Source organism: Misgurnus anguillicaudatus, chromosome 22 (genome assembly GCF_027580225.2).
Source record: "Misgurnus anguillicaudatus chromosome 22, ASM2758022v2, whole genome shotgun sequence".
NCBI lineage: Eukaryota > Metazoa > Chordata > Actinopteri > Cypriniformes > Cobitidae > Misgurnus > Misgurnus anguillicaudatus.
In genome coordinates this window covers 20,500,672-20,525,942 of record NC_073358.2, presented here as the reverse complement: position 1 = coordinate 20,525,942, position 25,271 = coordinate 20,500,672, and the positions used below count along the sequence as shown (strand labels likewise).

Below are 25,271 nucleotides of genomic sequence, written 5' to 3'. Positions count from 1 at the left end.
AATTGCAATTTTGCCCAAGGAATTTCTTCCTAATAAAAACAGACTGTATGTTTTGTAACTGTGCAGGTGAACACTGTTTCTTTTGCACACAAGAACTAACGTAGTGAACAACATTCCCTGCTATATTCAGCTAACATTAACTATTAATATGAGCCTTTTGATTATGTTGTATTATGTTATTAAACTTAATAGTGATTTGTGACATATATTTTTATACAATGTAAGTGACTCATTAAGTTTAGCTACCACCTTTTGGCCGGTTTAGTTTTCAAATTTAATATTTTTATAAGCTTATGACATATATAAGCTTTGAAACTGTTCTTACATCAGATTTAAGGTGAATATAGCAAGAGGGCTGAGCAGACAGAAGAGGGAGAGGAAGAACAGTTGAGCAGGTAAAGATGGCAGTCAATAAGTTTTAATATTAGGTTTATACTGTTTTAGTTTTTTGTCTTAGTGGATTTTTTCTTATATTAGAGCAAAGGTGAAGTAGTAGCTATTTAGACAAATCAAAAGAAGGATAGGAAGAACAACTGATCAGCTAAAGCCCAAGAAACACAACTAAAAAGAAGGATGAAGATGTTAAAAATGAAAAAGGTTCTAAAACTGAAATGCAGAGGGTGAGAATAGAATCCTGCTTGTCATTAAACATACACAAACACCTCCGCTCACACAAAACTAAGAAAGATTAGAAAGACTTTAGCTGAAAGCACATGTCTCAAAACCAGATTGACCCACGCATGTGCCTTTTAAGCAGCAATAGGTATGATCATGTTAGTGATTTCACAAAATGTCTTTGGTCCCCTATTTGATGGTGAAGTGTGACATGTGTTTATCTGCTTTGACTTTTAGGAAACACACACTTTACACTTCACTATTTAACAGGGGACCTAATGTATTATTATCTTGAAGAAACTCACTATTTTATACTATTTGGACAGAAGTTAAAATGTGTAAAATGTGTCTTAGAAATGAGCAGTTTAAGCACCAAATTTAGGCATGATCATGTTAGTGACTTCACAAAATGTCTTTGGTCCCCAGTTTGATGGTGAAGTGTGACATGTGTTTATCTGTTTTGACTTTAAGGAAACACACACTTCACACTTCACTATTTAACAGGGGACCTAATGTATTTTATCTTGAAGAAACTCACTATTTTATACTATTTGGACAGAAGTTAAAATGTGTAAAATGTGTATCTTAGAAATGAGCAGTTTAAGCACCAAATTTAGGCATGATCATGTTAGTGACTTCACAAAATGTCTTTGGTCCCCAGTTTGATGGTGAAGTGTGACATGTGTTTATCTGCTTTGACTTTTAGGAAATATTTTAAATTCTGAATAACTGTAAATGTACTGACAAAATTTACAATGACACTAAAACAACAGTTCTTACCATCAAAAAAATTCTTCATAAAAGATTTTGAAGTTTAAAACTAAAAGTTGTACAAGGATTATTGCACTAAAATGTTATGTAATGTTATAAAGTCATTTAGTAAAAGACAATATAACTGAACCAACTAAAACATTTCAATGCATTAAATAAACATAATAGTTTAAGTTTAAACCCCTGAAATCTTTTCTCATGGCAAGAAATGTAATTGCAATTAAACAGATGTCACACTTCACTATTTAACAGGGGACCTAATGTATTTTATCTTGAAGAAACTCACTATTTTATACTATTTGGACAGAAGTTAAAGGGGCGGTTTCCCGGACATGGATTAGACTAGTCCTAGACTAAAATAAATGTAAGAGCTGTCCAAACTAAAAACTACTTTCACTGACAAATATTGAAATACATCAGTGCCCTTTGTTTTACCTCAAAATGCACACCGGCAATGTCTCTAGCAAGGCATGTTTGTTAAAACTAGTTATATTTCCTAATTAAACTAAGGCGTAGTCCTGGATTAAGCTAATTCTGGTCCGGGAAACCGCCGGAAAATGTGTATCTTAGAAATGAGCAGTTTAAGCACCAAATGTAGGCATGATCATGTTAGTGACTTCACAAAATGTCTTTGGTCCCCAGTTTGATGGTGAAGTGTGACATGTGTTTATCTGTTTTGACTTTTAGGAAACACACACTTCACACTTCACTATTTAACAGGGGACCTAATGTATTTTATCTTGAAGAAACTCACTATTTTATACTATTTGGACAGAAGTTAAAATGTGTATCTTAGAAATGAGCAGTTTAAGCACCAAATGTAGGCATGATCATGTTAGTGACTTCACAAAATGTCTTTGGTCCCCAGTTTGATGGTGAAGTGTGACATGTGTTTATCTGCTTTGATTAAATTCTGAATAACTGTGAATGTACTGACAAAATTTACAATGACACTAAAACAACAGTTCTTACCATCAAAAAAGTTATTCATAAAAGATTTTGAAGTTTAAAACTAAAAGTTGTACAAGGATTATTGCACTAAAATGTTATGTTATAAAGTAATTTAGTAAAAGACAATATAACTGAACCAACTAAAACATTTCAATGCATTAAATAAACATAATAGTTTAAGTTTAAACCCCTGAAATCTTTTCTAATGGCAAGAAATGTTAATGCAATTAAACAGATGTCACACTTCACTATTTAACATGGGGACCTAATGTATTTTATCTTGAAGAAACTCACTATTTTTTACTATTTTCACACAAGTTTAAATGTACGTGTTAAAAATGAGAAGTCAAAAGCTCTGTGGATTAGCAGGACTAATGCTAGAAAACACAGGAAAATGGCTAAAGGAAACAAAGGTAAAAGAAATAAAAAATAAGGATGGTGTCTCAAACCTGCAGATTTGTGAAAGACACATTGAAAGGAACAGGAATGGGTCATTTGGCAGTGGCAGACAACAGTGTGAATAGGCTTTATGCCCAGCTGCACTTCTTCCTGAACTTCAGCCAGCTCCTTGTTTCCTGTCTGCCATTATTGGACAAACTGATTAATCCAGGTGTGCCTGACCTCAGTAGTCACAGCAACAATAATCCGACACACCTGAATTAATCAGTTTGTCCAATAATGGCAGACACAATTTTATTATGGACAGTGGTTACACACAACCCAGTTAGTTTTTATTATCATTTCAGAATTGTTTTCAGTCAATGCCAAAATATTTTGTTGCAGCAACACAATTGAATAATGAATAACTAATGTGAAGTGGTAATGTTCAACAAAATCATCTTAATTACTTTTCAGTAACTTAAAATTGTTACGTTTTCTGAACATGTGTTTGTAAAAACGAATCAAATATTTTTTGCTTGTCCAACTCAAGAGTAGTTTATTCTTACAACTCATTTGCATTGTGGACAGTGGTTCCATACAATTACTTTTAGTAACTTTAACATAACAATTTCTTTTTCAAGTTACATCACACACAAAAATATGCTTTTTGTAATAAACTCTATATAGCGTTCATTTTATTCATAAAAGAATCTCAGACACCAGTTCTTCAAGCCATGTTTATTGCACTTAAACTAGAGATACCGTAAAGGATATACCGACAAATGAGATGTGCTCATCAACTTGAAAAGCTTGCAAAGTTTTTCAAGGACTCTGGATATTACCATGTAACCTTGTAACAACATTGTAACAAAATGTCTTATTTTAATTTTAAACTTTTAAATTGTTGCCTAAATTTTAAAGGGGACATATTATGAGTTTTTTTAAAGATGTAAACTAAGTCTAAAATAGGTCTGAGCAAAAGTGTGCCGTTTTAGGTGTGTCATTTAAAATGCAAATGAGCGGATGAAGTGCAACCACTGATCACAATGATGGTGGTTTGTTGCAATTGAAACTCTATTGTGCTGTGAAATATTTTATCTCTCTCTTTCTCTCCATACTAAATGGTTGTGCTGTGGTTGGATAGTGCAGATTAAGGGGGCGGTATTACCTTATTCTGACATCACAATAAGGGCCAAATTACAATGACCTATTTTTTCACATGCTTGCAGAAAATGGTTTACCAAAACTAAGTTATTGGGTTGATCTTTTTAACATTTTCTAGGTTGATAGAAGCACTGGGGACACAATTATAGCACTTAAACATGGAAAAAGTCAGATTTTCATAATATGTCCCCTTTAAATTGAGATTTGTCTTACCTTAAATGTTGATTTGCAGGCATAAAAGTACATTTCTTCATCCTATGTTTTTTTTTTATTTATATCTGAGTTGGGAGTTGAAATCCAACCTTATTTCATCCTTCATCACTGACTTGTTACCTAAAATGTAGCAACATTTTAAAACATGTCAACAACTAGTGACGGATAGGATTTGATATGGGGATTTAATAAAATGTTTTTACACAGCAGTGTTTTTTATCCTTTATTTTACCAGGAATAATCACATTGAGATAAAAAATCTCTTCTGGCCAAAAATGGCAGCACACAAAGTTTCACACAAAAATATTTCAAGAAAAACTATACAAAAAACTTCCTGTCCAGCACTCAGAACTACAATTCGAAATAATAACGAAATATATAAATGTTTCAAACAAGAATATGATTATTTCAAATAAGACTCCAAAAGGTTTCTAAATCTAGCATCACAGTAAAAGTGTTTCACCTAAACCTCAAGCATACAAGAGGATAATGAAATAAAAACAAATGTAAATCAAAAAGGGTGTAAAGTGGGTTTTAGTTTTACTCCTTTTATGTGTCTTTGTTTTTAAGCAGTTTATTTTAATAGTGACACAACTTTACATTAATTGTGTTAATGACAACAAAATACTACTTAATGATACTAATGCTGCGTTCCAGGCAGGTTTTGAGCCCGCAAATCACGACTTCAAAACCACGACTCAGTCAAGACTCAAAACTTGGAGTAGGACTACGCGTTGCCTGGAACGCAGCATAATATTTATTATAGCGTATCTTCTTTCCCGATGACACGACGTAGCTTGCAATGGATCTTGGACACAGTAGTCAATAAACTTCTACAATGTTAGAGACGCTTTGTGAAAAGGACTACATTTCCCATTATGCCCCGCCCAACGCTCGCTGGAGAAACCGGAAGCGCGAATTTGAAACGCTGAACCAACGACGCGGGACCTTTTGTTTGTATTGTGAAGAGCTGTATAATAAAGCAAGGTAAGTTAAGATACTTTTCTTTTTAAATCTGAACGTATACAAATGATTTAAAGGATGTTTTAGGCTAGAAGTGCTAGTATTTATTTGCCATGATCTATAACGGTCGGTAAACGTGCGTGCTTGCATTGATCTAAGTTAACGTTACATGAGACAAAGAACTATTAAAAGAATGAGTAAAATGTTTGAATCTTTGAAAAATAAATTAAACCCACAAAGAAGCAAACTCAAGACAAGATGTTTTGGTTTTAAAACAACAAATCAGCATTTCTTGGAAATCATAACTGATAGCAAAGTGACTGTTTTTACTATTGTTTCTTAGTAAAACGCTTGAAACCCTGTTTTTTAATGTAAGTTACCAAAAAGACGCGTTCCAGATCAACTAATAAAATGTAAGATTGTTTACTATTCTATATAAAGATTTCTTCAGTGGACAGTGCTTGGTATTTTACAAGATTTTTAAAACCTATTTAATTCCTAGGAGTCATACAGTTTGTCTTTATTGTTTGCCCTTTATTTTACCTTTCTTAAAGTAAAAAAAACCCTCATGTTTTTGTTTTGTTTGCAGAAATCATGTACACATTATCAGCTTTAGAAGTGGATGTCATTCCTGCAGTCTTTGTGAAGAATGATGCGAGTTAAATTTATTTCATTTGAACAACCTAACAGGTTAAACGGTAAACAAATCTGTGTATTTGATATGACTTTGATAGATATTGTTACAACTTGGAAAACAACAGACCAAACCAGTCAGAGACAGCGATGTGAGGACATCAACAGAAAATAAAGTAAGATTATGAATATTATGTTTATTATTTATCTTTGTGCAATTTGATTTGGAGTATTGAATGCATCTAATTAGGGATGTCCCGATCAGGTTTTTTGCCCTCGAATCTGAGTCATTTGATTTTGAGTATCTGCCGGTACGGAGTCCCGATCCGATACTTCTATAATACATAAAAAAGAGCAAAAAAAAAACAGATCCAGGATGTTCCTTATGTCATGCCGCACACGTTGCTGTTTCTATGTGGACTCAAAAGGGTCTAAGGGCACACTCACATTATCCAAACCAAACAATACCCCAGCGCGATTGTCACCCCTCCCAACTCCCCCAGATGCACGCACTCACACTGTACTTTTATCGATCCGAGTCTGGGCGCGCTTTCGTCATTAAGATGCGATTGTTTTGAAGTAAAGCGCTCTCTTAACACTGGAACCCACCGTAATGATAAGTATGTGTTTTTTATTCAGAGTCGTTTGGTGCGCGATTACAGACAGCCCTCTCACAGACAGCCCTCTCACTCGGACATTCACGTAACCCGGCTGCGCGCATCAAAAGGTTTTTACGGAAGCAGATGAAGGTGAGTGGTCGCGCAACTGACGTCTTCACCTTTTGAAACGCGCCCAAGTGAACTGCGCTCCAGCCCACCTCTGCAACCCAGCCGGGGCGCGGCACAGAGCGATCACACTAGTCAGACAAACCAGGCTTTGGGGGTTAAACGCGCCCGAGCGCAGTTTGGTTTGGATAGTGTGAGTACACCCTAACTCTGTGCCAGCGCATAACTATAGATGTGTTAAAAAGTAATGAGAATATAGTAGGGTTGTGCCGATAGACGATAGTATCGTATATCGACGATCTTCAAACCTATCGCCAATGGCAGGCTTTCATGGTGATACTCATGACGATAGTTGGCGAATGTATTATTATCATCATAGTTTTACATTAACATGCACATTGCATGCTTTCCCCGCATGAGGGTTTGTGGATGTGACGCAATGAATGTTGTTAGAGAGATTCCTTCTTGCACGCACATGGACTTAATGCGCGCGTCTTGGACTCCTTCTAGCACCTGAAATAAATCCAGCGCGTCATAAGCAGCTGCGCTTCTCTCTGTCTCACATGCATGCGCTCTCGCATCTGTCCGAAGTCTAAACATAAACTAAAGTAGTAATCATTATGTATTTGTTCAGTTTCATGCGAGCTGAGGCAAACTATCCCTTTTGTTTAAAATAACCTGCTGCATATTGGCGCCTCTCTCACTCGTGGACATGCAGAGAGCTGCGTTCTGTCCGAAGTCAGGTCACTAGGTAGTAATCCTGCTTATAATGTGCATTTCAAGGAGTTGTAGCAATACATCCCTCATGTTTAAAATATGATCGCGTTCCGCTGGACCAATGTGTTTAAAAAGGCACCTCATGAGAGCACCACTGCTTGACACGTGTAGCCTTCTGCAACAGCACTAAACAAATGCATTAAATTGTTTGATTGCACGCGCGTGTGTGCCTAAGTGCATTTTTTTTACAGTCAGTAAGTAATCATGTTAAATAATCATGATTATGACTTTTCCCATAATTGAGCAGCCCTAGCAGGGCTAACATGTTCGAGGGGTAACATGTTTAATCCTGATTACAGCAAAGGCACTGGTGTGTTTCAATGACATTTTGGACCTCTGGTAGGATTTTATAAGTTTCAATTTTAAAGCTGTGCCACAGGTTGACCCAAACTTTAAAACCTGAACTTTAAATGATGCAAATCTATGGGTCTGACACCCTATATGCATTTGTTGCACATGTCATTATGCACAATTGATCAAACTTTGAAGGAAGTTATAAGAATCAACCTCCTTGACTAATTCTAAGCATAAGATAGTGTGGGATTTTAATGTCATATGTTTTATTAATATTGTATTTAGAAGTGTTTTCAATAATCATTATAGTATGCTAAAGTAAAAGATTGTTTGTGTTTGTCTGTGAGAGTGGAAAGCTACCAGCTTGGGTGTGTGTGTAAAACTGCAAGAAGGATTAGCTGAGGAATTTATGTCTGGAAATTGTCAAAGATAAGAGAGAGACAACCATGTATTAACTAATACTTTAATATTCACAGGATAAAATATGCAATATATTTCTTACTTAATCAGTATTAATCAGTGAATAATTGATGTAATAAAGATATGATGTTGTCTTTGATAAATGTGTATTAACCAATGAAATGAAGGTTGCATACAGAATAACCTAATGGGGGGGATGGCAACTCAACTTGGAAGAACAGAATCTCCTGCGCTTGTTCGTTGTGTGTGTGTATTCTTCCCTAACAGATGGTTTTTTAATAATGATTAAAGTGTTTGCTTAGAAGTAGTATTGCAGTAAAAGATTTAATATGTGTTTATCTATCTAAAGAAGTTAATGTGTGCCTTATTCATATAACCAATTTTACGAATAATGAAATGATGTCATGATATTGAAATGTGTTTTACATAATAATCACTTTCATCTTACAGCTTATGTTTTTATGAATAAATGAATGTTTCATTAATGATTTGTTTTTAAGAAAGCATTATTATATTCTATGTGAAGTCAATCATATGTGAAGTGGAGGAGTACTGGGGAGAAGGTGACGGACCGCATGGATCTCAGGGATGAGTGGAGAACAGTTGGTTTTTTCTTTGTTTGGGTGTGTTTATCTTTGTCTACAGGCTAAAAATGGGTGTGGTGATGGAGTCAGATGTACGAGGGGAACGGCCTTTGTGGGTGGAGATTCTAAGAAGAAGATCGACGTCACATACTTTATAAATAACTGTTTTCTCCAAATGCGGGCTGTTAGTCGATTGCCTATTGTGGCCTTGAGACTGCCCAGCGCTGTAAAACTTTTTCATATCTGATCAATAAATAGTTTAATTTTAATACCGTGCCTTTCCTCTAATTATGAACATGCAGATGGACGCCTTAAAGTCCAACAACTGGTGACCCCTGACGTTTTGTAGAGGGAAAGGAGAGAGTGAGGAGGGTTTCACATTGAAGAAACCAGAGTAAGCGAGGATTCCCTTTCAACACAAAAAAAGAGCGCTCTATTAAAATAAGGTAAGCAGAAGCCTGTTTTATCAAATTCTGCTAATTGGATATACCAAATTACTTGTGTTGATAAGGAGATCCGAACTGAATTACAAATTTAAATTTTTTATAAATTGATCAGAGTGAAAAACTTTGAATTTTGTTATTAAATAAAAGGTTGAGGAGTCCTTTAACGCATTAGGCGTTATAAAATACCAACTCAGGTTGTAGCCTGTAAGGGGTGAAAGGCCCGTTGGATGAAAGGTCCAAGAATACTGTTAATGGCGGTGTAAGTTAACAGAATTAATTAAAAAGGTTGAGGATTGCTTTAACACATTAGGTGTTCTAAAATACCAACTCAGGTTGTAGCCTGTAAGGGGTGAAAGGCCCGTTGGATGAAAGGTCCAAGAATACTGTTAATGGCGGTGTAAGTTAACAGAATTAATTAAAAAGGTTGAGGATTCCTTTAATACATTAGGTATTATAAAATACCGACTCAGGTTGTATAGCCTGTAGGGGGTGTACAGCAGCCCGTGGATGTAAGGTCCACGAATACTGGAAAGAAGAAGTGACGTCTTAATGTGAATAGTATTGTTGATATATTGTTGTTATTTTTGTGACATTTCTGTGAAAGTTGTATTGTGTTTGTATTGCGGGTGAAACTCCTGAAAACTACTGGTGTATATATCCTTTTGTTAGATAAGAGTGACGTTTTGTGCTTTTTTTGAAATTTTGAATGCTTGTAAATTGTGTGAAAATGGCTAAATAAAAAAAATGTGATAAGTATGGTTGCTTAACAGTGTATGTGCAATGGAAAAAGGGCAAGTAGTTTGGAAAGGGACCAACTGTAAAAGACTTAGAAACAGATTTGAGAATTTGGACGAGATTAGCTCTGGTTGCTGCTGCCATGCAGGCTATTAAATCAAATAAAAAAGGCGAAGTTGACAGTGGTGCTGCTGCAAAGCAGAAGGAACAAGGAAACAGTCAGCCAGACTCAAGTGTGACACCTACGGCTCCTCCTCCAGTTCCACCCCCAGTGAAATCGATCTACCCCTCCTTGCCCACACCTCCTCCTTATGAGGAAAAGTCTGTTTCGATCTCAAAGCAACAGCCGGTGTTAACAGTAAACAGTGGTGAACTAGATGTTGAATTTGATGAAATAAAGGCCCTGAAAAGAAAAATGGAAAGATTACAACAAACAATTATGACACAGGGAGAGATAATCACAACTCTATTAAGATTACAGAGAAATAAAAATGATAGCAACATGAGAAAGAGATCTTGTGTATTACACAGACAGGGCCATAAACAAATCACACAAACAGAACTTGTAGAGGTAGATAAGATTAAGAACAAGCTTTTGAAACTGCAGCTAGAACAGACTAAACAGGCAAACACAACAAAGAAACAAATGCCCCAGCAGGCCCAACCAATACCAGTAGCTATGACAACTAGTGTCCCGGACAACGTACAATATCCCAATCAGCCCATAGATTCATTTAAAGGCCCACCCTATACAGGAAACCCGTGGGAAGGATATAACCAACAGAGAAGGGGAGGGCCAAGAAGGAGTAGTAGACCAAAACGGGGAGGTTTTGGAGGTTTTGTCAGGAATACATGTTATGTGTGCGGACAAGAAGGTCATTGGGCCAGAAGATGCCCTCAAAATGGGTCACAGCCCCAATATTCCGGTGTAAGGTATCCACTTAACGCACCAAATGCAAGGGGATGGGGTCCCAATAGAGGAGGTGGCGGGCGTGGAAATGGTGGTTTTGCCAGGGGACCACCAGCGCCACACAACCCATCACAACCAGATTTAATGGCGCCTATGCACCCAACATGGGGCCAAAGGGAGTGATGCGGATGAATAAGGGGGCACACAGGAACCCACCATGAAAGGAATGGCTGGGCCTCTCATGGACCACTAAGAGCCCTAGTGGATAATGGGCCTAAATAGTCCACCGTAAAAAAAAAAAAAAAAAAAAAGTTTCAACAACGGTGGGGATAATGGGTTTCTGGTAAAATTGAAAAGTGACTATTAACAAATCACTACCCTATAAGGTAGCAAACCAGTCTAGTTTGCACGCATTTCTGTATTCCTCCAACACACTTGTTAATAATAGAAAGGGACCTAGAAATTACAATGACCTGTCAATGTTGTAATGTGCCCCCGGACGGACGGGGCACAAATGAATGGCTAATTAAACTATGGAGAGATAGAGCCTTATGTCTGACCCAGGACCAGAGACTTATGTTATTTTTTATTTTATTTTTTTTATTTTTTGGGCCTTATAAACAACAAACAATAGATAATAAGGTATGTACCAATATAAAACGGTGTCTTAGATAAAGTTTACCAAAAAATCCTGGCCAGCCAAACTTGAAATTATGTCCATGAGGGTGTAAACATGACTGATCTAATCACTGAGGGTGTGCCATATAACTGCATACCATTGACTGAAAAAAAAAAAAAAAAAAAGCAAACAAATTGAGAGATGGTTTGTTCGCGGTACCACTGACAACTCTCCCACCGGTAATCACGTTATTTATGGATGGCTTTGTTTTAGAGCATCAGATGGTACGCTAAAGGCAGGGTTTGCTGTGGTTGACCAGGTTGAGAATGATTTTGTAACAAGACTGAGTGGTAGGTTGAACGGTAAACAGTCAGCACAGAGAGCTGAAATGATAGCTGTTATCAAAGCCTTGCACTACACTGGTGAAGAGAGGGTGATTATTTATAGTGACTATGCATATGTGATTGGTGCAGTATATATGGAACTGCCATATGGCAGATAGGTGGGTTTGAAACCAGGAAAGGCCGGCCTATAATAAATGCTAGCGAAGCCTGACACATAATACAGGCTGTGAAGGTACCTAATGAAGTGGCTGTTGTCAACTGCCTAATAAACCACTTATATCCCCAACCATGGTTTCCCAAGACAAAGTTATATCTGACAAACTGACAAACACGCACTGGAATTGACATATAGTTTCGGGGCTGCTCATTGCCCCAATGACAGAGCAAAGCTGACATAATGAACCTGACCTTGACATTAAAACTTGACTTGACAAAATCTGTGCACAGACAAAAATAACATGGCTTGACGCATTGCCAATTGCATTAATGTCTATTCGCTCTTCTGTTAACAGGATTTCTGGTTTCACATCCTTTGAATTGCTTACAGGTCGACAGTTTCCAGGCCCACGGAACGCCTTGGTGTAGGATCCAATCCTGCCACTAACTAATGATGTTGATTTCTACAAACTAACTGCTATGATTAAACATTTTTCCTGCCAGGCTACACGACACCGGGACAAAGACTAAGCTGTTACAAATGATGATTGAGTAAAAGTGAAGGTGTTCAGACGGTGCTGGGCCGAATCGAGACGGTCCAGGCTACCGAGAAGTAAAAGAAAAAACCTAACATTGTGTCCAGCTACAGGTCAAAGGCGACACATGGTTCCATCTCTTTTTGTGTTCCATGTGATTTTCCCAGCAGGTCTCTCACAGAAACAGGTGTGGACCTGAGGACTCAGGTCCAAGAGAGGGAGAGTGTTGAAAGTGAAAGTAAATGGAGAAAGTAAATGGAGAACAAACAGGAAGTGAAACATCAGTGGTAACACTCACACAACACCAACAACAAAGTCAACAAACACTCTGTAAAATTGTGCATAAAAAGGTGACATTTTTTCCAGCCCAGCAACAGAACCACAAAAGGTTGTAAGACAGAACAAACACACAGGTGAATGTGCAGTTACCCATGAGGACGACGGCAGATTGATTTTTCATTTAATAACAAAACAAAATTGTACTGATTTACCAACATATGAGAATTTTACCAACAGCTGGGGTGTGGGTTAGATAAATTGGACTTCCATAAGGTGGTGGAAATCCTGACAGAAGTGTTCAGGGACCTGAACATTACAATTACTGTTTATTTATTATAACCTGGGTAGCTATATATCATATTGACCTTTGAATTTCTTAAGTTTCTTATATAATCTTACATTTCAATGTTTCCTTTTGAATCTAATTTTTAAGTTTCTTATACAATTCTACAGTATTAATTTTACATTTCAATTTTTTCAATTTATGATTGTTTTTTGAGTATTTGCCAATAGGCATAAGTGTATTTTTTCCACAGAGATGAAGCTATATGGAAATTGGAAGGTTCTGTGGGCCCTAGGGGTTATAGCTGCAATTATAATCACGATAATATTTAGCATAAACAATGAAGGTAATCTGAAAATTGACAAAAGGTCCAAAACTACATCACAAGATTAGTGTGTAAAGAGATATGGGGGAATTGAATTAAATTACACAAAAAAAAATTCAACGACATCATACACCTTTGATTTATGAACATCTATAGTGGTCTCAATTGGAGTATTTGTGGCCATACTGGTCACTTGTGGATGTTGTTGTATCCCCTGTCTCAGATCCCTGTGTAACAGGCTGATAGTGTCAGCAATAGAGAAAAAAGAGAATAATCCGCCCCCATATAGCATGCCCCTATTAGGCCTACAGAACCTAGAGAATGATGAAGAAGAAAATGTGTGACCTCTTTCAGAGGTCAAGAGAGGGAATTGTGGGATTTTAATGTCATATGTTTTATTAATATTGTATTTAGAAGTGTTTTCAATAATCATTATAGTATGCTAAAGTAAAAGATTGTTTGTGTTTGTCTGTGAGAGTGGAAAGCTACCAGCTTGGGTGTGTGTGTAAAACTGCAAGAAGGATTAGCTGAGGAATTTATGTCTGGAAATTGTCAAAGATAAGAGAGAGACAACCATGTATTAACTAATACTTTAATATTCACAGGATAAAATATGCAATATATTTCTTACTTAATCAGTATTAATCAGTGAATAATTGATGTAATAAAGATATGATGTTGTCTTTGATAAATGTGTATTAACCAATGAAATGAAGGTTGCATACAGAATAACTTAATGGGGGGGATGGCAACTCAACTTGGAAGAACAGAATCTCCTGCGCTTGTTCGTTGTGTGTGTGTATTCTTCCCTAACAGATGGTTTTTTAATAATGATTAAAGTGTTTGCTTAGAAGTAGTATTGCAGTAAAAGATTTAATATGTGTTTATCTATCTAAAGAAGTTAATGTGTGCCTTATTCATATAACCAATTTTACGAATAATGAAATGATGTCATGATATTGAAATGTGTTTTACATAATAATCACTTTCATCTTACAGCTTATGTTTTTTATGAATAAATGAATGTTTCATTAATGATTTGTTTTTAAGAAAGCATTATTATATTCTATGTGAAGTCAATCATATGTGAAGTGGAGGAGTACTGGGGAGAAGGTGACGGGCTGCATGGATCTCAGGGATGAGTGGAGAACAGTTGGTTTTTTCTTTGTTTGTGTGTGTTTATCTTTGTCTACAGACTAAAAATGGGTGTGGTGATGGAGTCAGATGTACGAGGGGAACGGCCTTTGTGGGTGGAGATTCTAAGAAGAAAGATCGACGTCACATACTTTATAAATAACTGTTTTCTCCAAATGCGGGCTGTTAGTCGATTGCCTATTGTGGCCTTGAGACTGCCCAGCGCTGTAAAACTTTTTCATATCTGATCAATAAATAGTTTAATTTTAATACCGTGCCTTTCCTCTAATTATGAACATGCAGATGGACGCCTTAAAGTCCAACAATAGGCTACCCAAAAACACTCAATTAACAAGAAAACAACATACTGATTCAGCAATATGTCTTATAAATTATCCATAGGGCCCGATTTCCGATCACGTGATCGAATCGGGACATCCCTACATCTGATGTGACTTAAAAGTGGCCGCATGTTTTTAAAATGATCTCTGAAATTTACAAATACATTTTCACATGTCTTGAACTGAATGTTAAAAGTCTCTGTTCTTGGACTGTTGGTGTTTTGTACTATGTGCTTCATGTCCTCACTTTTGCATTTTATGTTAATGCATTTTCTAACTGTATGTGTTTGCTACTATTCTAGATGCTGTAAGAAGTCCTTTATGTGCACAGAGATGGAGGTTGAAAAGTTACTAAAACACGCTCATATTAGGCACGGTTCCTTGAATCGTGCCTGAGCTCGCTTTCATCATTAGGATGCGATTGTTTGCGGAACACAAGAAGTAAAGCACTGTCAATGTGAGTCAAACAACTGCTCGACTGAGGAGTTGAAGAGAGAAGGGCAGCTGCACATTTCTAAAATTGTGGTAAGCTTAATCAAACCACCCATGCTTTAATTTGACAGAATCCATTTTTTAATAAAGTATTTTTACTTGTATTTTGTAGAAAGCACTCTGTCGGCTACACAACTCGGAGGCAAATTGTAGGCACTATCACCAGGAGCAGAGGTATGGATGAAAGATAAAGCCTAAAATGCATTCTGTTGTTTCCGAAGCAAATAAACACATTTGTTTTAATTTAATACATTTTGCTTCTATAGATTAAGCTCACCACATAATGAGAAGGACACCTCATTTTTAGTGGGAGCACTGGCTACAAGCCTGGAGTTGCACAATGAAGGCCTTGATAAAAATTAATTTGGTAAGTAATTTTCATTTGTGGTTGTTGTTATTTCTATTTTTGTATAGTTTTGTGTGTATTTTGCTTTTAACAAACCTCACTCACTTGTTTCTAGTGGCCTGCAAGACATGACCAGAGCTAGCCAGTGTGGCCACATCACGGAGTGACCAGAGGAGGAAGAGGGTAAGATAGATTAGAATTAGTTTCTGTTCTAATTCTTTATTTCTGTTTCATTAGTATAAACTGTAATGATGTTCATTATTCTTGTTATATACAACAGTTGTGTTTCTGCTCTTGGAGTCAAACCCAGTGTACTAGCTGTGGAGAAAGTGGGCTTCTGAAGGGGAATCACCACTGACATGATTTCAGATGAAGAATACTATGCTGTTGATGGAGTGTCGGGTGGATTGTGAGACCTTCATCGTTCTGCAGTCAGGCGCTCCGCAATCTGTGTGCTAAGCTGCAGCTGCAACTGTGTGTGTTCAAACTTTGCAGCGTTGCATCACAGTCTGCAATCTGAATTGCTGTCTAACAGAATGCCACCGCTTACCTATGACCCCAAGGCAGCAAAATGAACACATTTGATGCCAAATGTGATCCCAACAACATAATCGTTGGCTTTTTTTGACTTTGTGTGTATTTATTTTTCCTATGCTTTATTAATAAAACTCTTAAATTTTATCAACATGTCTCTCCCAAATGTCTGTTTTCTTTCCCTAATATTTTTTATTAATGCCCTTAGCCCATGGTATACGTTACATAGTCTTTATAATATTAGCCTTCATGACACATACATTTTTTGTTATATCTCATATAATATATCTAATATAAACCGTAATTTTATTAAATAATAAAAGGGAGGGGTTTATTCAAAATAGTATTATAATTGCCCAGACTGGCCAATCGCAACAAATATATCAGCCAATGACAGATGCTATTTCTGTTTTAAAAGTTGTTGCTACCGAAACTGCTCATTTTTAATACGTACATTTAAACTTGTGTGCAAATAGTATAAAATAGTGAGTTTATTCAATATAAAATACATTAGGTCCCCTGTTAAATAGTGAAGTGTGACATCTGTTTAATTGCAACTACATTTCTTTCCATGAGAAGATTTCAGGGGTTTAAACTTAAACTATTGTTTATTTAATGCATTGAAATGTTTTAGTTGGTTCAGTTATATTGTCTTTTACTAAATGACTTTATAACATTACATAACATTTTAGTGCAATAATCCTCGTACAACTTTTAGTTTTAAACGGCAAAATCTTTTATGAAGAACTTTTTTGATGGTAAGAACTGTTGTTTTAGTGTAATTGTAAATTTTGTCAGTACATTCAAAGTTATTCAGAATTTAAAATATTTCCTAAAAGTTAAAGCAGATAAACACATGTCACACTTCACCATCAAACTGGGGACCAAAGACATTTTGTGAAGTCACTAACATGATCATGCCTAAATTTGGTGCTTAAACTGCTCATTTCTAAGATACACATTTTAACTTCTGTCCAAATAGTATAAAATAGTGAGTTTCTTCAAGATAAAATACATTAGGTCCCCTGTTAAATAGTGAAGTGTAAAGTGTGTGTTTCCTAAAAGTTAAAGCAGATAAACACATGTCACACATCACCATCAAACTGGGGACCAAAGACATTTTGTGAAGTCACTAACATGATCATGCCTAAATTTGGTGCTTAAACTGCTCATTTCTAAGATACACATTTTAATTTCTGTCCAAATAGTATAAAATAGTGAGTTTCTTCAAGATAAAATACATTAGGTCCCCTGTTAAATAGTGTAGTGTGACATCTGTTTAATTGCAATTACATTTCTTGCCATGAGAAAAGATTTCAGGGGTTTAAACTTAAACTATTATGTTTATTTAATGCCTTGAAATGTTTTAGTTGGTTCAGTTATATTGTCTTTTACTAAATTACTTTATAACATAACATTTTAGTGCAATAATCCTTGTACAACTTTTAGCTTTAAACTTCAAAATCTTTTATGAAGAACTTTTTGGATGGTAAGAACTGTTGTTTTAGTGTCATTGTAAATTTTGTCAATACATTCACAGTTATTCAGAATCTAAAATATTTCCTAAAATTCAAAGCAAATAAACACATGTCACACTTCACCATCAAACTGGGGACCAAAGACATTTTGTGAAGTCACTACCATGTAGTAAACAATTTTACAAACATTACATTTTAAGAGTTTTGACACTTTTGTATTAAAGATATTTAAGACACCTTTATGTACACTGTCAAAAATTCTGTGTTTTTTGTCAAATCAACATATATTTTTATGTTACTTTAAGTTGAATAATTGCAACCTGTTTTTGTAAGTTATGTCAACTTATCACAATTAAAAATAGTAGGTTAAATTGGCTTGCAAAACCAAGTTGTTTTTTTATTATTGTATATGTTATGTTTGGAGAGTTTGAAAAACTTGTTCCTTAGATAAGCAGCCTGTTAAATAGTCTTTATTCAGATTCAGAGTCTCTCAGAGCCATTCAATGAATAGCGAGGTGTGAACGTCGTGTGTTAATGGGCAGTTACAGTTCCTGCTCCAGCCTACAGAGGTGCTGCTGAGTATGAGTGTTTACACAAACACACATGTAGGTCCCCATTTGGTAAAAATTAAAAAAAATTTACCAGACTGTTTTTCACTTGATTTTAGCATGATTTAAAGCATGACCAACAGGGGACCTGGAAAATGTCCCCTCTTTGCTTTATGGTCCCCTGTTGGTGAGTGTGTAACGACACCAAAGTCCCCACTTAGATAGGTAGGCAAGTACACACACACACACACACACACACACACACACACACACACACACACACACACACACGAACACACAGGTTGCTAGGTTACCATAGCAAATAGGATCACCCCAGAAATTATATATTATTTTTTAGTAGCCTAATGGTAAATGCTGCAGGTGTAGAAATCTACATAAAACAGATATTTACTTTGATGTCAGGACTAGATTACAGCATGAAACCTGTTGTGCATATTAATAAATTAAATTGCTTAATTGTTGGCACTGGCACTTACAGTATAAACACGAAATGGGTAAAACTGCAATAAATAGGCTTAGTTTTGGAGACAAATGTTGGAGTTGGAATCAATACCTCTGTTTTTTTTTTTTTTTAGAAATAACAGCCAAATGCTTGATAATTTTACAGCCACATCATTTTCGTGATGCATCATTTGTTTTGGTTGTTTAAAAATTATCCGATTAATCGAACGATTAAGTGCTAGATTAATCGATTACAAAAAGAATCGATAGCTGCAGCCCTAACTTGAGCTAATCAAGATAGTTTGACAAACCAAAATTTAAATATAAATATATCTTTTAATAACATATATGACTTTATATTTACAAATGATTAAACAAAATAGCGTGTTTGTGACATTTGAACGTCTTCATCAAGTAAATAGGCAATGGATAACATTTAGGCAACAACAGGCAATGGATCAAGTTCAAGTATAACCAACTGCCTATCAGGTTTATATCACAAAATCTCAATACATCATGTATTGTTACACCCCTACAAGCCAGTAAACCAGAAGGCTTCTGGAGCTTTTCAATTGTCAGGCTTAGCAAAAAGCCATGAACTGGTTTGAAGTATTCTTAAATTAGATTTTAAAAATCCTTTCAAAGCTGAAATGTATTTGGGGAAAGGTTAGAATCAAGCTTAAGGACATTTCAAAGATAAATATTACTGAAATTATTCCTCGAAAAAGCTTTCATTTCTCCACAACGTGAATGGCTATGAAATATAGAAAAGTTTAATAAAATTTAAAGTGGAACGCTTACAACCTGCTGGCACAATTATGCACATCCCTAGTGACAGGTGATTTCATGGAGCTGTGCTTAATCTTATTTGCAGTGGAGTACAACTGAAAAAGCCAAAGTAAATCCTTTAATTGGCTCTGTTTGTTAGTCTGGTTTTAGTTAGGCAGAAAGCCTATGTTTGCTATCGATATAAACACTTTTCTCATCCACTGAGGAATGAAGAGCAATTACTGAAGGTATAATAAGTCTGGCCTGCATGAGTTTAAAGTCCAAACTTTACTTTAGACAATTTAGAATGCAGAAACGAAAGATCAGTAATAAATCAAATACATACAGAAATAAAATATAGCTGTATGTTTATGCAAAACATTGTACTCTCATTTACTAAAATCATTGTAATGGTAATCCATTATTTTAAACACCCCCCCCCCCCTAAAATGATATTGACCTTTCAACACATAGCTACTGTTTGTTGACACACAGTTTTCTAAATGTATTTTATCTAAGCACAGATCCCCTAATTTTCAATATTGAGGGCTTGACGGTGATGACCGAACTTAAGTTTCTGAAAAGCAGACTTTATGTATTCCAAATTCAAAGTGTATAGTGGTTCTTGACTCCAGCTCTGGGGTCCCGCTGCTTTGCACGTTTTGCATGTCTCTAAACTGAGCTGATGATTTGAATCGGGTATTTTAAATAAGGGAGACATACAAATGTGCAGATTAAAAAAACACTGACATGTCTATCGTGCATGTACGCGTTTGTTGAAGTTCATGGTATCAGTCTGAATTAGTCTTGCATGACATTTTCCACAGAGAAAAAGCTCTCTTAACAAGCTGACACATTTAGCAGTCGCCATGAGCAAACAGAAGTGCACACACATTCACACACACATAAAACATGTAAGAACACCCTTCCCTGTGATTTGATATTCTTCAGTAATTACCATGCCCACAAATCAGGTGAGCAAAAATGTCAGCCATGGACTGCCAAACGAAGGCGATAACTGAGATTGAGTGCAGGTTTACAGTCACAGGTCTGGGTCCCTGATCTACGGCTGCAAGACCCGTGGGATGAAGACACACATAACCAAATGCCCGAGCTAGTGGGCAGCCCCAGTAATTGAGAGGAGATGTATTTATAGAGTGGCCTGCTCAGCAGCCATTGCTGTCTGTAAATCTGCAGGGAACTGAAAGGAAAAATGTCACAACCCAAGGACAGGAAAAGGCAGGGGATGTCCTGAACAAAACCAGCAGGTAATAGGAGTGTCAATTTTCCCCACACTGTTTGCAGGGAAAGAGCGTATTAAAGAGAAAAGAGTCATTCACATTATAATGATAACGTTAACTACACTCAAAACAATTGGTGCTTAATAGCACTAAAAGCTTAGGGGAACCATTTTAGTGCTATATAGCACCTACAGTATAAAGCACCTATTAAAAACCATACAGCCCTACAAAGGCAAAAGACAGTAACTTCGTTTTTGGTTGAAAATTAGTTATTGATATATTTGGGACATTTAAGACCTCCTTTATCATGTGGATAAGTATATTGAATAATTTTTTTTTTTTTTGAGAAAATAAAAATCAAGAAGAAAATAACTGACAACTAAAGTCACTAAAAAGTCTAAACTTTAAAGTCATTTTTCTCAGTTCTACACTCTAGCGAGTTAAGGTCTTTTGCCTTTGTAGGGCAGCATACATGGGTGACATAGCACCACTAAAGCACCAGATATGGTTCTAGCACTATAGGGTTCTACACAGGTACTGTCACGGTTAATCCGTTTCATGTCTTGTCTCTGTTCCGATTGTTATCACCTGGACATTCATTGATTAATTACCTGCCTCATCACACCTGTTTGTCATTTAGTCTGTGTGTATATATACCTCTGTCTTCTGTTTGCTCACTGCCGGATTATTGTCATTGCTACCCTGTCTGTTCCCTGTCTTGGATGTTCCTGTGGTCACCGTATTCACCATCTTATCCCTCGTGTTTTATTATTAAATGTTATTTATTTTTGAACTTTGCGTTTGCGTCCTGTCTCTCCTTCTGTGTCGTGACAGAATAATCCGGCCAAACTGGATGCAGCAGGTTCACGGAGGGCTGCTCCCCCAGGAGTTTCGTCGAGGGGGAGTAGTGACATCGGGGTTCATTCCCCATCAGCCCCGATGTCTCTTGGGGACCACCGTGAGCGATCGCTCGCTCCTGCGGGAGGAGGATCGGCCCAGGCGGTCCCCCAACGGTTGAGTCGTCGTCGACGGTCCCTCGGAGGACCACCATCCTGCTCGCAGGGGGATCCGGAACGGACCACGCCCGATCATTTCCCCAGGGTGGCTACCGAGCGAGGGTCTCCGTTTCCGCGAGGGGATGGGAGATGATTTCCGGGGGCATCTGATCGTCGACGATTCCCAGGAGGGGGGTAATTCGTCTGCCTCGGTTCTCGGAGTGATCGCTCCGGTTCTCCTGGCGCAGTCCGGCCAACCGTACTGTTGGTCTCATCCCGGCGGCTGCCGGCTTCGCCAGGGTCCCCAAGCCCTCCACCCCTCCCCCCTCCCTTGGACTCTCGCTACCAGACTTTGTTTTTGTTGTGTTTTATGTGAGTGTCTGGTAGCCACTCGTAGAGGGGAGGGTTATGTCATGGTTAATCCGTTTCATGTCTTGTCTCTGTTCCGATTGTTATCACCTGGACATTCATTGATTAATTACCTGCCTCATCACACCTGTTTGTCATTTAGTCTGTGTGTATATATACCTCTGTCTTCTGTTTGCTCACTGCCGGATTATTGTCATTGCTACCCCGTCTGTTCCCTGTCTTGGATGTTCTTGTGTTCACCGTATTCACCATCTTATCCCTCGTGTTTTATTATTAAATGTTATTTATTTTTGAACTTTGCGTTTGCGTCCTGTCTCTCCTTCCGTGTCGTGACAGGTACTACATAGGTGCTATATGACACTTAAAATGGTTCCCCTACAGGGCTCGAAATTGCGACCATTTTGGTCGCATATGCGACCGAAATTTAATCTGTGCGACCTTACAATATATTTGGGAGCATTTGTGCGACTGCCCATTTCGTGACGCGAGTTGATTGTGATCCTGCGTGCTTGCGCTGTCCCAGGTTCTGTCACGATCGGTTAAACACCGGAAAGTAAAAACTAACGAGAACCCAAACGCAGACGATAAATATAAATAATTGGGAGTTTATTAAAGTAACAAACACAAAAAAACCCACGAGGGGGTAAAACAGAATATAAATAAACACAGTGACGGGAACGAAACACAGTAACAAAACACTGGAATCAAAGTATAAGTCAGAAACACGAAATACATGAACTCACTGACTTACAACAACTGTAGACAATGAACGCGCACACGACAGACAACGAAAGGGCATTATAAAGACACAACATCAATGGGGAACAGGTGAACATAATTAATCACTTAAGACATGATTACATAAGGGAGTAGGGTAAAAGTGACAAGACACTGGGAACACGTGTTACACATACATGATGTGAAACAACACGTATTCCCACATAAACACAATGCTGCCCTGGTCTTGCCCTCTGGATAACAACCAAGGTCAGGCAAGACCATGACAGCCACAAGACACTGGGAACATGTGGAAGCCACACATATAATATCACTCCACATCCCCTCACACAGAACATAGTACTGTCATGGTCTTGCCAGATACACTCAGACCTGAGTAAAATACAAAAGATCTGGCAAGCCCATGACAGTACCCCCTTCTTTAATGACGGATACAAGACGTCACAAAACAAAACATTAAACACGAGGAACGAGAGACTGCACAACAGAAGACAACCATGACAACATCACAATAAACAACAACGGTAAACAAACATACGTGACAAACGGGTTGGGGTGATTTAACAAAAACAGAACATCATGAAGGGGTGGTGGGGCAATAACAGGGGGAAACAAATGTCCAGAATGTGGAAAATGAGTCTTAAACCTCTGCTGAAAAGCAGAGGAGTGGAATGTCCTGGATTGCGCGGTTGACTGCGCAGACGGCTGCGCCGGCGGGTGACGTGTCTCTGGCTGCGCCGGCGGGTGACGTGTCTCCGGCTGCGCCGGCGGGTGACGTGTCTCCGGCTGCGCCGGCGGGTGACGTGTCTCCGGCTGCGCCGGCGGGTGACGTGTCTCCGGCTGCGCCGGCGGGTGACGTGTCTCCGGCTGCGCCGGCGGGTGACGTGTCTCCGGCTGCGCCGGCGGGTGACGTCTCTCCGGCTGCGCCGGCTCCGAAGCTCTCTTCGTCCTCTTCTTCCTCCGTTTAGAGGCAGGGAGGTCAGGACGGAGACTGGCCACGGAGTTAATCTCCCGCACCGGGGAAACGAGAGCAGGCTTCCCCAGCTTGATCGCCCCCGTAAGGATACCCCCTAGCTTAGGTGCGGGTGAAAGGGGTCGGGCAGTCTCAGCTGGGCTCTGTCGTTGAGCGAGGCAGTCTACCAAATCCCAGTAGGACAGCTGGAGTAAACTACCTCGCTCCTGAATCGGTGGAGGGTCATCCATTCCCGCCACCAGATAAGCGCTGGCTAAGAACTCCGGGTAGCATCCCTTCCTCTTCTCAACCGCCCGGGCGTAGTCATTAAGGGGAAGCCCCTTCTGCGGTGGGAAGGGACTACTGCCGGAGAGAGTCTGGCTGGCGATCGAGGACCACCATTCCGGGTCCGACACACACTGCATGCTATGTCCGCTGGGTTCAATGTGGCGCGTTCATTCTGTCACGATCGGTTAAACACCGGAAAGTAAAACTAAAGAGAACCCAAACGCAGACGATAAATATAAATAATTGGGAGTTTATTAAAGTAACAAACACAAAAAACCCACGAGGGGGTAAAACAGAATATAAATAAACACAGTGACGGGAACGAAACACAGTAACAAAACACTGGAATCAAAGTATAAGTCAGAAACACGAAATACATGAACTCACTGACTTACAACAACTGTAGACAATGAACGCGCACACGACAGACAACGAAAGGGCATTATAAAGACACAACATCAATGGGGAACAGGTGAACATAATTAATCACTTAAGACATGATTACATAAGGGAGTAGGGTAAAAGTGACAAGACACTGGGAACACGTGTTACACATACATGATGTGAAACAACACGTATTCCCACATAAACACAATGCTGCCCTGGTCTTGCCCTCTGGATAATAACCAAGGTCAGGCAAGACCATGACAGCCACAAGACACTGGGAACATGTGGAAGCCACACATATAATATCACTCCACATGTCCCTCACACAGAACATAGTACTGTCATGGTCTTGCCAGATACACTCAGACCTGAGTAAAATACAAAAGATCTGGCAAGCCCATGACAGGTTCAGTGTTCTCTCCAATGATACATAACCAATCAATTTTCACCATTAAGTTCTTGCGTTTAATGAAGACCGCAGATTGGCTAATATGAGCGTCAGTCATTCCTTGTTGCCGTGAAGCGCGGAAATGTGAAAAGACGAACGCGTCGCGAGCATCACGAGAGCGAGCCGATTACAGCCAAGGTTATTACTGTATTTTTTGACGAAGATCCGGATTAAAATGTAACTCCACCACCGGAAAATACGAGTTGACGTTAAACCTTTTAGAGAGAGTGGCTTAAAGATTTCGAGTGTCTCCGCTATGAAAATGTAACTTACTGTGTTTACTGTAAATACTGTAAAACGGCGTTAATGGCGGAATCAAAACATTTTAAGCGCCAGACGTACCTTGCTTAAACATGGCGAAAGTGCCAAAAACACAAGACGTGTCATGACAAATGTGTGTATTATTGATGGAGACACCGAGCTGTCTGTCAAAGTGTGTTTGATGGTGTATGTGCGCATGCGCTGGTGAATGGACATTCGACAAACATCCTTGTGGTCCATGTTGCTTTGGTATACGACAATGCTGATGGTATGTTTTTTTTTTAAACATTGCCTATTTAGTAGTAAAAGCATCCTGGTAATGCAGTTATCAATACAAATATATATTGCCTATATTAGGGTCACTT

At 38.2% G+C, this 25,271-nt stretch overlaps 1 long non-coding RNA gene across 1 annotated transcript; it reads left to right on the top strand.

The window, feature by feature from the left end:
- The first annotated feature begins 4,806 nt into the window (after positions 1-4,806).
- Positions 4,807-15,549, top strand: LOC141358863 (uncharacterized). Its single transcript, XR_012365364.1, has 5 exons — positions 4,807-5,082; positions 5,648-5,867; positions 14,902-15,124; positions 15,204-15,265; positions 15,358-15,549. It is a non-coding gene; the product is annotated as an uncharacterized lncRNA (long non-coding RNA).
- The last annotated feature ends 9,722 nt before the right edge of the window (positions 15,550-25,271 follow it).